This window comes from Buceros rhinoceros, unplaced genomic scaffold, assembly GCF_000710305.1.
Source record: "Buceros rhinoceros silvestris isolate BGI_N320 unplaced genomic scaffold, ASM71030v1 scaffold350, whole genome shotgun sequence".
Lineage (NCBI taxonomy): Eukaryota > Metazoa > Chordata > Aves > Bucerotiformes > Bucerotidae > Buceros > Buceros rhinoceros.
The window spans coordinates 77,871-93,444 of NW_010388812.1; positions in this window are offsets into that span (position 1 = coordinate 77,871).

The following is a 15,574-nucleotide window of genomic DNA, read 5'->3' on the forward strand; positions in this document are numbered from 1 at the left end:
TAGTAAAAAAATCTTTATTAACATGTTCGTGGTAAAGCTCGTTCTTTTCTTGCATCCACATAACCGTTTAAGCCTTTCTGGGTGTTGGGAACTTGCAGACATGCTGTAACTCCAATCCCTTCCCATCTCTTGCAGGGGCTGCTTGTTTTCCTTCTAAAAACACATACACCACACAGGATGAGCAGACTTGCCTGCCTTTGGGTGTGAAGTTCTTCCTCAATTAGAAACATAAGGAAAAAAAATATCCATTTGACCCAAACAGAAGATTAGCAGCAGGTCCAGACACCTTGCAGCCCGGACAGCCTTGCGGCAGGGTTAGCAATGCTCTGAAGAAACCAGAGTCAGCCCCCGATTCTTCTGAGAGGGACAAACAATTCTAATTTGGAAGCTGCTTTTTTAGTGCAGGAGAAAAAACAACTGTTTTTTAGAAGGCTGTTTTGAGACTAAATAAGACTTTGAAGCAGCATTGAATCTTAATCGGCCTCACACGTGCACAGGCAGCTGCTTGCTGCCAGACCATAGCTGCTCAGAAATGTGTATATATAATTTTTCAACAAAAGATAGTTAAAGCAGCCTTAAATGCTAATTTTTGTGCTTGAAACAACTGACTCCACCAGCCAAAAAACATTCTCTCCATTGCAATCAATCTCCCTGAAGGAGAGTAAGACCACTGGATCAAAAAAAAAAAAAAGGACAGGTACTAAAACTGGCAGAGACAAAACCAAAGTAATACAGAGCTTGGTCCTGTTCCCTCCCTTCAGAAGAGTCATAACCACCTGGACATCTTCAGCAGCCTTAGGAGAAGCGTTACAGCCACACATCCTGCGCTAGTGCAAGGAACAGCACTGTTCCTCTCCAAGGCAAGGGTCAGTGTGAAGTGAGGAGAACACAGCTCATGCAGACCCTGGTTTTGGTCTGCCAGCACCAGCAGAGCAGAGGTGGTGCAAACCTCCCGGGAGGGTAATCAAAGCTGCCTAGCACAGGATGAAACCTATTTCCTCTGTAATGAGCTGCTCCAGTCCCAAGAGCTCCCAATCTTTATTTTCCTGCATTAGCTGCACTAACTAAAAATCAAATCCCAGAGGAAACCAAGGTCTTCCTAGAGTACAGGCATGGCGGAGGTGCTTGGACAAGCCACCACAGCTGCATTGCACCCTGCAAGGATCACCTTCTCTCCATCCACTGTCCTGTGCAAGCTCAGCCTTCCCTCTCCTGGTTTCCTGGGACAGCTGGGACTACTTGTGCCTCAGCAGCAGTTTACACCACCACCACAACAGCAGCACTTCAGTAACAAGTTACCAGAGCTTTTATTCTGCAGTTCACGCAGACGTGTCTGTGCTTCTCAGCTGCAGATGTGTGGGACAGGCTGCTAAGGACACTAGCTGTCCCATAGGAAGGACTTGGGGCTCCCAAGTATTTCCCAGAGACGTTCTGTGAAGCAGAGGCAGCCCCCGAGGAAGCTCCCAGCTCCTGCTTCCCAGTGTCTTCCCTTGCTCCCAGTGCTGAAGGGAAAGGCCAAGGCTCAGCTCATCAAATTTTAAGGTCTCCCAGAGACAATCCAGTAGCCTAAGAAGCTCCTTTTGGCCAAGTTTAACACGACTGACTGTTGAGAATCACCTTCCTATACAGGCCCACAAAGACTCTTACAACTACGATCTCCACCTCCTACATAGGAGAAATTATTCCCCAGCAGCCAAATTCCACTTCAGTTAAAAAAAAAAAACAATTAAAAGTCTTCTTTTGCCCATCTCTCAGCAGTCCCAGTGCCAATCCACACATGTGCCAAGTTTCCCCAGCAAACACAGCAGTTGTTTAAAGGAAGGACTAGGACAGATTTTTCCCCAAGAGCTCAGACATCACCATAACTTTAGAACAGAAGCACATCCGGCAGCTGTTGCTCACAAACTATTTGCAGACTAACATACTCAGATCATCACAGAGGTAACATGATATACGCTAATCAACTCTTTTTTCCCTGGTACAATCTGAATTGACAAAGTCTACAGACACGTAGAGCAGTATAGGGTTTAAAGCAAGATGGTACCTAATTAGCTAGACATAGGGAAGAGTTCAGGTGAGCCGAGAAATCCTGTATGTACTCCACGTGCCGAACACAAGCGTCAGAGGTTTGAGAAGCAAGTGGCAGCTCAAGTTCAAAGCCTCCTGCAAGTCATTTGTGATTTGAGTGTAAGTGATGCTAAGCCCCAAGGAGAGCCTCAGAGCTAGTACTAATGACATTCAATTCATCCTTAGAGTGAGAGTGTCTACTATCACATTTCAAAACCCCCAAAACATGAGATGACTGAATATTTTCTAATACTGGTACACAACCAAATTTCTGAAACAGATAACAAAAGCCATCCATCTTCATTCATAAGTCATGGCTATTGCCTTTTGTTAAATTTAATTGCTTCCCCTGTGGCTTTAAATCAAGGGCAGATTCTATTAAAAGTAATTACTTTGCCGTGCAGCTGGCGTAGCAAAGTTGCTTGATAAAGGTTAATCTACTAAATGATAGCTGCTACTAAATGAGGGTGATGATTTCCATTAATAACTTGACAGTAAAGATGATGCTAGAATTTACACATACATTGACATGATAGCCACAGTGACAGGTCCTGGGTGTATCTTGTTGGCTCCTGGATCCAGAAGTCATTGCTCCAGTTAACTAGTGTGCCAGGACATGCAAGGTGCTGTTGCCACAGGGTCTTGCTGCAGATGCCAAGCTACCAGCTGAGAACAGCTATGGACCAAGTACTCACAGCTTGCTCATCGCCCGCGTGGTTGTCACTCACGCTTAGCCCCGAGGACATGCAGACTGGTCTGTGGTCTGCCAGGCTACAGGACTAGTACCTTGCTGCTGGTCCAGTGTAGAAGCAGCATCCCCCACATGATGGGGTGGAGGAGATGCTGCTTCACTCCAAGGCATTTGCTTTTGGAGGTTCTTTTTCTTTTCATGGGAATAAGTCAAGTTTCTGCTGAAAGGAAGGCAGGATCAGGAGGCTCCTAATAATCGTGAAACAGAGTGGGACAAAATGAAGGAGGAATGGGGGAGTTATACTACTCAAAAAAACCCACCAAATTTTTCTTCTTGTTCTTCCCCCCATTTCATCTCTTCTCCCTGCAGAGCAGCAGCCCAGAAATGCAGCACATCCAAATGCTGCAGCACTCTGGGAAGAAGAGCAATTGTCACAAATGATGGGAGAAAGGCTAGAAGATAAACAAAAAAATAATACACTTTTTTTCTCCCTAATGCCAACTTTCAGCAGTTTGACAGCCTCCTGGGGGATTTTGCCATTTCTCCTGCTTATGACCAGAGCGCCCAACCATGCAGTGACACCAGTGCCGTTCCCTCCGGACTCCCTCGGTGCTTTTAGGCGCTGGCATTCAACCCAGGACACAGATGTCCAGCACCCACTCCGGCAGTTTTAGAACAAGTCAAATCTTTTTGTGTTTTTAATGACCAGCTCCTGGAAACACTGCACCTGGTTTTAGAAGCAAGCTGTAGACATTTCATAGAAAACACTCCTAGTTCTCTCTGCTGCAGAGAAGTTTTACACTGTAAATCTCAAATTACTCTGAAATCAGAAGCGCAAGCAAAAAGATGAGTATTAGAAGCTTAACACAGTAGCTATTTTTCAATATAATACTGAGAGTAGCACCCTGCAAGTGACATGCACACATGTTCTATGGATGAAATAAAAATACAGCCTTTGCCTGCCCCTCTGTGAAGGGAGCTGCCATCTGCATGTTGAAAGGATTATTTTCCACGTGGGAGGCCAGAGGAAGAGAAAAAAAAGAAATCACAGAAACCTGCTAGCAAATGCAGTCAAAAGAGCAGGTTGTCTCCTGTTTCAGCAAACAGCGGTGGTTCACATGGAACAGCTCTGGCAGAGGGGTCTGACAGAGGCAACCGCTGGCTTTCCAACCTTGTACTATTAATTCCCCTTCCAGGGAACTGCAAGGGCTCAAGTGGGAGTATAGCTTTCCACCTCTCCATCCCAGGCAGCCACCAGAATCACAGGATCATTTTGGTTGGAAAAGACTGTAAGTTCAACACGTCCAACCATTCACCCAGCCCTGCCAGGTCACCACTAACCCATGTCCCTCAGCACCACGCCTACGTGTCTTTTAAACCCCTCCAGGGATGAGGACTCCACCAGTTCCCTGGGCAGCCTCCCTCGACACACCCCAGTGACTTCTTGACAGCATCCTCGTGCACTGCATGGCTCTGGAAGAAAGAGGACAGTGTGCCTCCAGCCATGATTTATCCTCACTCTAAAGCACAGGATCCTGCCATTGGTGAAGCACGTATCAAGCCCTTGTAGAGGCGGCCGTAAACCTGCGGAAGAAACTGGTCCACACTAACCCATGTCCCTCAGCACCACGCCTACGTGTCTTTTAAACCCCTCCAGGGATGAGGACTCCACCAGTTCCCTGGGCAGCCTCCCTCGACACACCCCAGTGACTTCTTGACAGCATCCTCGTGCACTGCATGGCTCTGGAAGAAAGAGGACAGTGTGCCTCCAGCCATGATTTATCCTCACTCTAAAGCACAGGATCCTGCCATTGGTGAAGCACGTATCAAGCCCTTGTAGAGGCGGCCGTAAACCTGCGGAAGAAACTGGTCCAAAAAGCAATGAGTGCTATCAAACACGACGTAGAACCTCTCAGCAGAGATCACGTTTTCCCAAAGTCATCCCAAGGAAACAGCAAGTCTGTAAGCAAGACTTACAGACCTAGAAGTGCCCAAACTGGAAGCACATGGGCTTTTTTTTTTTTTTTCGGATGTTTTTGGCAGCAGCAAGGGAGCACAAGAAGTTCAAGCACAGGTTGTCTTGCACCTCCCATGGGCAAAGAAAACAAGTTTATCTAAAACAGCAAACATTCACCTGTCCTGTTCTTGAAAAGCATGTTTCAAGATTAGGTCAGGGCTGCAGACACTGGAAGTCCTGCCTGCAACTCCTTGATTCCACACGAAGGGGTGACTGCCATATTCCCCCCACTGCTTCAGTATTTACCTTTTAGCTCAAAACCACCTTTGCATATCTCAGCCCAAACTGCAGTTTTCACCCCATTAACCACTGTCATGCCAAATTCCAGCTGCCATGGCCTAAGCTCCTGTCTCAGGTAGTTCCCAGATGGTACATGCAAGCTCCAGTTTTTCTTCCACTAATGAATTAGCACCTCCTTCTGGCCCAGCAACTCCAGCATGGCAAAGCCCAGCCAGAGCAGCAGCTGTACACATCACTGTGCCTTCCTTGCATGCACCACATCCCCAGCTCACCTCTTGGACTTCATGAAGTCCTTCTGCCCATCAAGATGTCCTTAGTTTCTCTGCCAAAGCAAACCTCTCTGCCCTGCCCTTGTACCTGAGACAAGGAATCAACTGGGACTTGTACATTGGGGTTGTCACCTCCTCGGGTCAGATGCCAACAACACATGGCTACAAATCCCTATAAATCAAATTCTACCGAGAAGCTCAAATATTCCTGGGACTAGAAAGAGACAGCAGTTATTTATTCCTGCAGTTACACCAAGAGAGCTGAAAAGGTGTTACATTGCTGCTAGCATAGCTACGCATTCAAAAATAAATCTGTTTGCTTGGTGGTGGTGAGAGAGAGTGCAAGTCACTAGGGAAAGCAAATTCAGAACGCAAAGCTGGCGAGGAAGAGAGATTTATTCAGCCTGTCGCCATCAGAAGGGTTTGTTCTGATTAAGGGCTGCACTGTTGCCCACAGGACACCTCAAACAGGAGTAGCCTTGTCTGCAACTAGCTGGGGCACTTGAAAAAGCACAGATGCTCCTCGCCGTGGGTCGGGTGAGGAAGCAAAGCGGTGACAGCACACCAGGGCACAAGGGACACCCAGGCAATGAAGCTCCACCTGTGCAATCCAGCAATGCAAAGCAGCACTTGCTAGCAGCCTCAACAAGGGGCAGGGGCTGTGTCTGGGCTCCAGATGAGCAGCTGGGTGTGTAATTACATGAGGGAACAAGCAGCAATTTCACTGGAGTCCTCTCAAGTTTAATCAAGCCTTCAGTAGATAAATGAAGTGGTCACAACCATTCTGCCACAGTGCCACTGCTCTGGGGAAGCTCTATGGACACAACTAATCACCCAGGGACACGAGAAGAGGATGTTTCCAGAGGGAAAGGATCAGGCCTCATTGCACTGGTCAGCAGCTGAAGCAATCTCTGGTGCAGAGATCGCGTTTAAGACAAGGCAGAACAGTGAAGATTAATGTATAGGCTGACTCAAACGGCAATCTCTGGAAAGAGTAAAGAGGTATTTTAAGCCAGTGTTTTAGCACACTGTATTGCTGAGTCATCTCATTAGAGTCAGGACATGAGTATATCCCACTCCCTGCCCAAGGCTTGGTTTTGTTTGGGCAGGGTGTGGGGTGTGTCCTTTCTTCCTCTTTTTTTCCCCTTCACATTATCGTTAAGAAAATTAGAACCTGGACTTAGAAAAATGGCGAGAAAACAGAGCCACAGCGACAGCACAGAGCAGTCCATGCTGTGCATTTCAGCTCTGTAGCAGCGTGCAGGAGGTGAATACGCGCCCAGTGAAGGCCAACGGAGCTGAAGTGTTTCTTTTTGCAAGGCTGCTCCAGCCTTGCGAAAGAAAAATCAATGCCATCTTCTCAAGCTCTGCTGCACATTTGAGGGAAAAGGTGAATCTCAAGACAACAGGGGAGGAAGAGGAGGATCAGTCAAGCCTGTAACTCCTGCAACATTGATGAAAGCTTTCTGGAGAATGGTGGGGTTGTGCTTCCTTCTCCCCTTCTGCCCAGCAAGAGGTTGAAAGACGTGGCTGGCACCAGGCTGAAGGTAGCTGCAGAAGCAGCTGGAGTTGAACAGAATCAAGCCAGCGTTACCCTAAGCTCTCATGCCTTGCTCGTGCAAGCAGGGATGGCTTTGGAAAGAAGATGCATGCTCCAAGATGACGCCAGCTCGGCTGTACAGCTACAAAATACGCTTGATTGGCACGTGGCAGAAATGTAAGATGCAGCACTAGCCTTTGTATATGGTTCAGTAAAAAAGCTGCCACAAACAGGCTTCTGCTGAGGAGCACATGCCCTTGCGCAGTTTTGCAACTCACGCTGATGTACGCTGCCAAAACCACAGCACCGTGGTTCTCTTTGGTATATCCATTCCTGTGAGAAGTGGTGTGTGCTGGATCTTGTTCCAGCTTCACGGGTCCAGGAGTTCATCCATGCCTTGGCACATCCCAGACATCATTTGTCAAGACAATGCCTTAAAATATTCCAGACTCCAGTTTTCTGTATGTGTGTCCTCTGAAGTTTGAAGATTCATGGGAACTATTGCTAGTGCCTCAAACCTGAAGAGATGTTACATTTTCAAAGGAATCTGATGTTAAGAGCTTTAACATAAAAGGGGAAAAGAGGAGCTAAAACTGAGTGGTTTGTTTCTGATTTTTACAGCAACTTTATCTTTAAAGCTCTTTGAAGGGCTATTAATGAAGAGCAATCACTAGTACGAGATATGATTTCTTCGTTCCATATCCCATCTAGTTCATCTCACTATTCCCTAGTGCAGACAAGCTTGGTGAATTGCTGTGCCTGCCGTAGAGTTGGGGAAGGGAGGCAAGGACTATAATGGTTTACCACCCCCTAAAATAGGTAAATAAAAGCCTTCCCACACTGTATTCCTAGTGAGAAGGAAATCCTGTTCCAGCACTACAGAGGTACCTGCAGCTGCCCTCTGACTCCACTGCAGATCATCGAATCACTGAATGATTTAGGTTGGAAGGGGCCTTTAAAGCTCCACTAGTCCAACCCGCCTGCAGTGAGCAGGAACATCTTCAACTGGATCAGGTTGCTCAGATCCCTGACCAAGATCAAGCAGGGACTGAATTTAATGCAGGAGTAGACCCCAAAACAGGCAGTGCTGGGCATATGGTCTCCACACAAGCTTTGATGTTCTGTTTATAGGTATACTCCTGTAGACATGTGTTAAATCCTCTATTTCTTCTGCCAGAACAAGTTACACCAAAAAGACAATGCATAGTCACAAGATCGAAGCTAACAGGGACCAGCTGAGACTTTGGTAGCTGCACACATGTTTGCAGACTACATCTCTCACAAAGCCCTGCAGATGCACAACCAGCACACCTGAGGCCATGTAGAAACATGAGCATCGCAGCTCTGTGCAGGTTCAACTCCACATCCTGCAGTCATCACGAGCCAACTAGAAACCAGCTGCAGATGTCAGAGAAAGAGAAAAGGAGTTCAGGGAGAAAACAAGTGCAAATACTTAAAACAAACTACTTTATTTCATGCAAAGAATAGTGCAATTTGCTGATGCAGAAATCCACTTCAAAAAACCTCGCTGTAAGACTAATTGCAGCCCAGTCTTTCAGGCTCTCAACCACTGCCCTGAGGCTGGAGCTTACCAGGGAAGCATTGGCAAGAGACGACATGCAGCAGTATTTACTATGGGAAAAAAAACCCCAACAATAACACAACAGCCCTCCAGATCTTCAGCTAGAAAGAGAACATGAGTTGGCAACAGAGCTCCCTCATCTTCAGTCTCCATAAAAATCAAAATGAGAAAGAATACATCCAACCTCGTGGTAGCCTGCAGAGCGGGATGGTCATGAACGTGAAGCCAAAACATGGAGCTAACCTCCTCACCATTTTAATTTGTTTCAGTCCCCAGAGAAAGACTTCAGTAAGGTGAACTGAATCTGGCAGCCACACAGGGGTGGCAAAAAAGGCACACAGCCATTCTAGAGAGAACTTTTTAAACCACAAGAACGAGCCATGGACACCTGTACTGGTTTCCGTGGAAAATGCAGTAATGAAATCTTACGGCTCCTTTACACCCACAACAGGAGTGGTTGAATTTGGGCAACTTCCAGTGAAAAAACCACACATAAAACAAACCTTTGTTTTTTACCTTTTTAAAGGAAAAAGCTTTCTACTTTAAAAATGAGGCAGGGAGGAGAAGTTAAAGAGAAACTAAAAAAAATGCTTCCTCCCCCCTTCTTTTTTTTAATCAAAGGGTTTTTTCCTCCCTTGAGGCACCAGAAAGTAAAGATAATTGTGAAAAAGCTGAATGAAGCAAAAGTTTGGTGGGGGTTCACGTGTGGATTTGACCTAGATTCAGTTAACTTTCTTGTGATTAATCTGTCAGTTATAATTTTATACTGTAGTGCTCCAACTCCTGCTCTGAAACAAATTGGAAAGGGTGTCGTATTACTCTTCCATACCCCTTGATAGATCACTAAATAGCTGCGTATTTTAATTATTTGAAACAGATCACGATTCATTATTTTCCCTTCGCATCCTGCTACGAGGCTGGGTTTTCTTTCACGTCCTGCAAACGGCATTAGACTATAAAGGGACTGAGATACTAAAGGAATGTTAAACCCTTTGTCAACGTGTGGAAATCCGTGGGAGGCACCAGCTGCTTATAGCCACACTGCACGCTCCACTCCACCTGAAAGATTGTTTAAAGCTAAAAAAGCAGGTGAATAGAAATTTTATTAAAAAAAAGCAGGTGAATAGGGATATTGCTTCTTGAGAGCTTCAGACTCATGGGTTTGGCTTGTCCCAAACAGGACGTCAAAGACTTAAAAGGCCTCCAAAAGCTCACTGAGGCCCAAAATCAGCACTACTTTTCCATTTCTGCTCTCATCGAGAGCTGGGTTTCTTATTTTCAACAGGCTGCTTATCATCTGTCACCCCTTTCTTATGCCACCTCAGATACCTCCCACCCATGAGAAGGCAGCTCCTGGGAGTCTCTGTCCTGGCCCAACCCCACCTCAGCTCACTGGTACACGGAGGTTACAGCACTTAAGTGACCATGTATGTCTTCATGTCATCGGTTGGCATGTGCACCCAACAGAGGACAAGTCCCCACACCTGAATTTATTTGGCTTCTCTTGTCAACGGGACCAGCAGCAGGCCACCAATAAACAATTGAAGTAGATACAGCAGGGAAGAAGTAGGGTTTTTTTAAAAAATGAGCCTTTTTAGACATGTACCAGTTTTCTATAAGACACAGTTACCAAGATCTGAAAGCAGGGAAAATGCTCTGCCCTCTCCAGTAGGTCCCTGGGTGATATGTTCTCACCACACTTAAGGTGACCATTTCACTTAATTAGATGAAAAATAATAAATTATAGCACCTCTGCCAGGACAGAGCTAATCTGAAGGCTGGTTTGAGGATTAAAAGCCTTGCTTTGGCTTGACAGATGCAAGCATCTAATTGCACTGTGATTCTTAATGCCACTTCAGCCAGCTGCTGAGGTTTCCTTCATTTTCACCAGTTAAACTTCCCCATCTCTGATTGTTTCATGAATATTCTCCTGGTTACCTGAGCAGCCAGGGGTAATTTATAACATTCTGTAGATTTCTGCAAGCAATTAATCCATTGATGCCAGCCTGAACAATCAAGACAGCCAAAGCCTGGACCGCCCTGGTTACAGCCCCAGCCAGTAAATCACCAGCTCGATTGCTCATCCCGCAAGCACATGTGCTCTCTCAGAGCACTGAACCTGCCAGCAAGGAAACACTCCTTTACCAAAGCATTGTCTGCAAGGGGGTCTCTCTGGACACGTCAGGTCTTCTGGCAGCCTTAAGTTTGATAGGGCTCAAGGTTTTCCTTGCCAGCCCAGCCTTCAGTGAGCTGGGCCACCTGCATGAGTAGCAGAAGCAGAAAAAAAAAACCCACCAAATCAAACAAAACCCCCCAAACTTGCAAGCGCCTCTTTCTCCTTCCCTGAGCATCCCAACACCCACTTCATGAATGCAGCCTCCTTTTCTCTCACTGGCAAAAGTGACACTGCTTCTGCACAGCAAGAAATAGGGCAGGAGACTTCACCTTGCAGATACCTCCTGACTGGTGAAGAGTCAGCAGCTGTAGACAGAGCTCATCCCTAATCTTTGAGGGGAAGACAGGAAGGAAAGATTAATTTTATGCTAATCATCTTAACAGCTCAGCTTCAGTTACTGTTACTCTCCTCCTCCCAGTCAGCAGATACCTGGCTGCTCTTGGTGCAATCTCACACTGTCCTGTCTGCTCTGCCAACATAGAGCCCGAGCCTTCCTCGTGGCCGTTTCAGAACCCAGACATTGTATTTGCTCTCTGAAGCGTGAGCCAAACAAGGGAAAATCCAAACATTCATATGGTGAAGCAGTAACACTGGGCTCTCCATGGACTCAAGAGCTTTGCACCGTGACTGATTCTTCGGTCAACCTCAAATAGGAGAAGTTTCTGAGCAAGAAATAGCAAAGAAAGCCTGTAAGGCCAGGGAGGATTTTGTTCTGCAGTTATCAGCTTTGATTACTGAGGCACTTGTTTCAACACACAGCAGAAAGAGGAGGGGTCGTTCTCCACTGCAGACTCCAGCACAGAAAGTGGTATTTCCTGTCTCCTGCACTGCTTGGCTTTCCCTCTTTAGGACCGTAGCCTGGTATTTCTGCGAGTATCTCCTCCAAGACTCTTATGATGAAGGTTGTTCAAAACTACTCTCCCCCTTTCTGCAGGGAAGGTTCTTCAGAACTACTGTCCCCCTTGCCGTGAGGAGGTCAAAGCCTTTCAAATCCTCCTAGCTCACCACTTGCGTTGCTATCTGGCTGGGAAGCACATGTCTCCAGGCAAGCCACAGCAAAGGTCTGTGAGCTGTCCTGTTTCCTCCAGGAGAGAGGAAAGCAATGGGAGGGGGACACCACTATCAAAAACAACCAGCTCACACAGGCATCTCCATCCCCTTCATGCTTCAGGTATTCACCTGATACATGTTTGCCTTGCCATACAGAAAGCATTTTAGCTAGAAAGTTTTTCTTCTTACTACTTTGTGCCCAGAAGGCCAAAATTAGCATATCCCTGAAAACAGACTGGGATGGTACTAAACAGCTGAAGAATGTACTTTCCCCCTAGGCTGTATGTGTCTAAATGACATTTGATTCTACTAATGGCAGGCTCATTAGTATTTAGAAAAGCAAGTGTGGAATGTGAGCTTATTTCGAACGGAATCAGCACTGTGGTAGCCAAAGCTCATTAATTATGAATTTTATCAACTGCTTGCTGAAATCCGTTCTGCTAGCAGAGTGTAATTGCCTGCAAAAGTCATGCTTTTGAACGAAGAAATACCACGCTACGAAATAACCCAGAGCCTTCCTTTTCCAGCAGATATCCCATATTTGTTCCAGCACAGTTACAACGCTGGGAGAATCCTTGAGGCTCTTTAAGCATCTTATCGGAGTAATCATTGCAACAAGAAGCACTGAAGGGCATAATTTGGCAAACCATGAATGCGGAGCACTGGAATGCGCTCTGCTTGTTGCGCAGTAACCACTGCACAGATGTACCAGACGCAGACACCGCGGAGGGACGGGGTCCCAGCAGGCTGCCTGCCATGCAAATACGATCCCACTCAAACAGAGCGCTCCATGAAGAATCTGGTCACTGGCTTGAGGCAGGAGGGGTATTTTCCGCTGTTCTGCCACAGCTGGACTTTAATACAAGGACAATATGCACTACCAGCCTAACCCCCTGGGCTGTAGACAGTGAGACAGCCACGGCTCCAACAAGATGTTATACTGACTCTTAAGACTCCCATTTAAATGCCAAACTAACAGGAAATATTGACCAATGACTCTGCAGCACACAGGCAGTATTTAACATGAGAATTATTTAAAGACATTGATTTTAATCAGCAAGCATCCTCCCTCTGCTTTATTTCATTGTACACGCACACAGAGAGGCGCACGTATACACACGCAGGCTTACCTTTACAAAAGAAGGTCAGCGCTTTGACAGAGATGAAGAGGATTCAGCACAGCAGCTTTACATTAGGTACTTTGTAAACACACAAGTGTAGAACTTACAAATATACTCTCTCATAAATATATGCTCTCTAAGTAGTTTTATTCAAACAAGTCACCAGCCAGTTTGACCAGCACCTAGAAATCCTGCTATTTCACCAATAGCTCATTCGTTGCACATAGACTGTTAGGACTGGATTTGTTTGGGGTGGGGGTTTTTTGCCTGCTCAATCCCTCCTCACCTTCTCTCTCTACCACTCTCTGGTCTGTTCGCCCTTGTATAAATACTGTTTTCCCACCTGTGACTGACTGCCCTGTGATGAGTCCACTGGAGACAGCTGGGTCCTTCACAGACTCCCCCCTGCAGTCCCCTCCCACCAGTTCCTGGGCACCTGCACCCAGTACAATTGCTTCTCACAAAGGGACCAATAAAAGATTCATCTGTATTCAAAGAGCAGCTCTTGGGCTAAAACAAACTACTTCCATCTCGGAAGTAATAAAGAATAATAAATGTTGTCCCAGCAGGTGCCAGTGAATTAAAACTAACCTGTGTAAGAGTCATGTGGGAGTCCTGCAGGAGTTGGCTGAGATCTTCATTGCCCACTTAGTGTTTTAACAGCAGGAAAGCTCTAAGTGGAAGGAAAGCTGATATGATAGCACCATTCATATTAGGCAACTGAGAGGATGACCTTCACAGTTACATTTCTGTTAGACAGAGACACTGGAAATATGCTGTGAGATTTGACTTGCCTCCTTTGTTACCCCAGTGAAAGTATTAACAGAGCTGATTATTGGAGAGGCCTCAGTCAGGTGTGTTAATGACGGTGTGAAGAGTTTCTGTTAATCAGTTGTCAATGAACAGTATTTCTAGGATTGTTTCCAGATGCGAAGCTGTTAAAGAATATTTTCACTGATGATCTGCATTACATTTCCTCCTAATCAAGTTCCCAGTGATATTTCAATTGGATTGAAAGGAGATACAGAAGTATTACTCAAGCTGAAAGAGATCTATTTGTCTTGTAAAACAGAGACCCTTCAAATAAAAGACATTTAAATGGCATGAGATAGAAGCCACAAGGACACACATCCTGCCCCGACAGGGGAGAGGAGTGCTGTGGGGAATCAAATTTGAGCTGCCAGTTTGGTGTCACTGTAGAGGAGAAATACAGCAGTCCTTGCCTGGTGAGAGCATGAGACATAAAACGTGCTAAAATGAGTTAGATTCACAAAATACCACCAAGCTACAAACGGTAAATTCATACTTGAAGGAAGCAACTGCAGCATGGGCAGCCATCTGTGCTTGGCTTCAACTACCCAGCCTGCCAAAGGCTGTGATTAACGTTGTCCGGACAGATCTTCTCCTGCCTGCTGTCAGCAGCTCTGTCTGTTCCAGAGCTGCCCGTGGCACTAACAACAGATGTCCCTGGCAGATCAAAAGCTTGCACGAAGCTCCGAGTTTGCATTTCAATTTCCACAGTGTAACCTGTATCACCAGAAGATATGGGCAAGGTGCATCTAAAAAAAAAAAAATTGTAAGTCCTCTTCCTAGTGGTTTAATAAATGATTTAAGAATGTCCACATGGCATCTTCTCTATGCAGAATTACCACCTGGTGGGACACTGAAGAAAGCCGCACAGAAAGGCAGGCATGGCTAGAGCTGAGCTGACAATGTGAAGCAAGAATCTGACACGCACTGGATGCTCCGTCACAGTCTGTTCTCAGCAAGGCTCCCTACTGCTATTTCGGTAAGATTACAAAGGTTGTGCCTCTTGGTTTGCGTTTAGTTATTCCTATAAGGCACCATTCATCCCATTGGCATTGCTGTTACAATATTGGAAAGATCCTGAAGAACCTCCCAGGATACGTTTTTCTAATTATGGTGCTTTCAATTAGTGCTTTTCAATTTGTTGACACAGCACTCTATTTGCTGACACAGCTTCAAGCCCATCCAGGTCAGATGGCTTGTTCAAACCCATGCATCAAGCCGGTGATAGACAGAATTAAGATTCAGCTACGTACTCCAATTGCACTTTTCCAGTGAGAATTTCACAACCCTGCAAAGAAATAAAGAGAACAAAGCAAAAACCCGCCACAAAACAGACAGCTGAGCAGGAAATAAATAGTCCAGAAGTACGGCAATAGCTTATGCATATTTTGAAACACCCGACAGCTACAGGGTCTAAGCTGCATGAAGAGGTCTCTGTAAGACCTTCCGGGGACGCTTTTGGAGGAGCAATCATCACAGAGGCGCGACAACAAACATTCATGTGAAAAAGCCTCTACAAAGCCACCGATAGCTGTCAAGTTTGAAGGAAAGCAGCAGGGAAGCCAGGGGCAAGCTAGAGCTGATGGAAAAGTTGAGAGTTACTGGAAAGTATTTTGTTATTGGGCAAAATAATTATCTTACAGTGCAACTGGTTATTGCTGTTAATGACTAAGTTGTGTACTTAATATAAAGCTCTAATTTAAGTGGCAAGTCAGAGCATTAAACAATCATCCAGCAATGTCTGCTCACAGCCCAGAAGCCAACTGTGTCCTAGCCTCATCCCCAGCAGTGTGGGAAGCAGGTCAAGGGAGGTGATCCTGCCCATCTGCTCCACTCTGGTGGGACCCACCCCGGGTGCTGGGCCCAGTTGTGTCCAGCTCCGGGGTCCTCAGCACAGCCGAGACATGGACTTGTTGGAGTGGGTCCAGAGGAGATCACAAAAATGACCTGAGGGCTGGAGCCCCTCTGCTATGAGGACAGGCTGAGAGAGTTGGGGTTGTGCAGCCTGGAG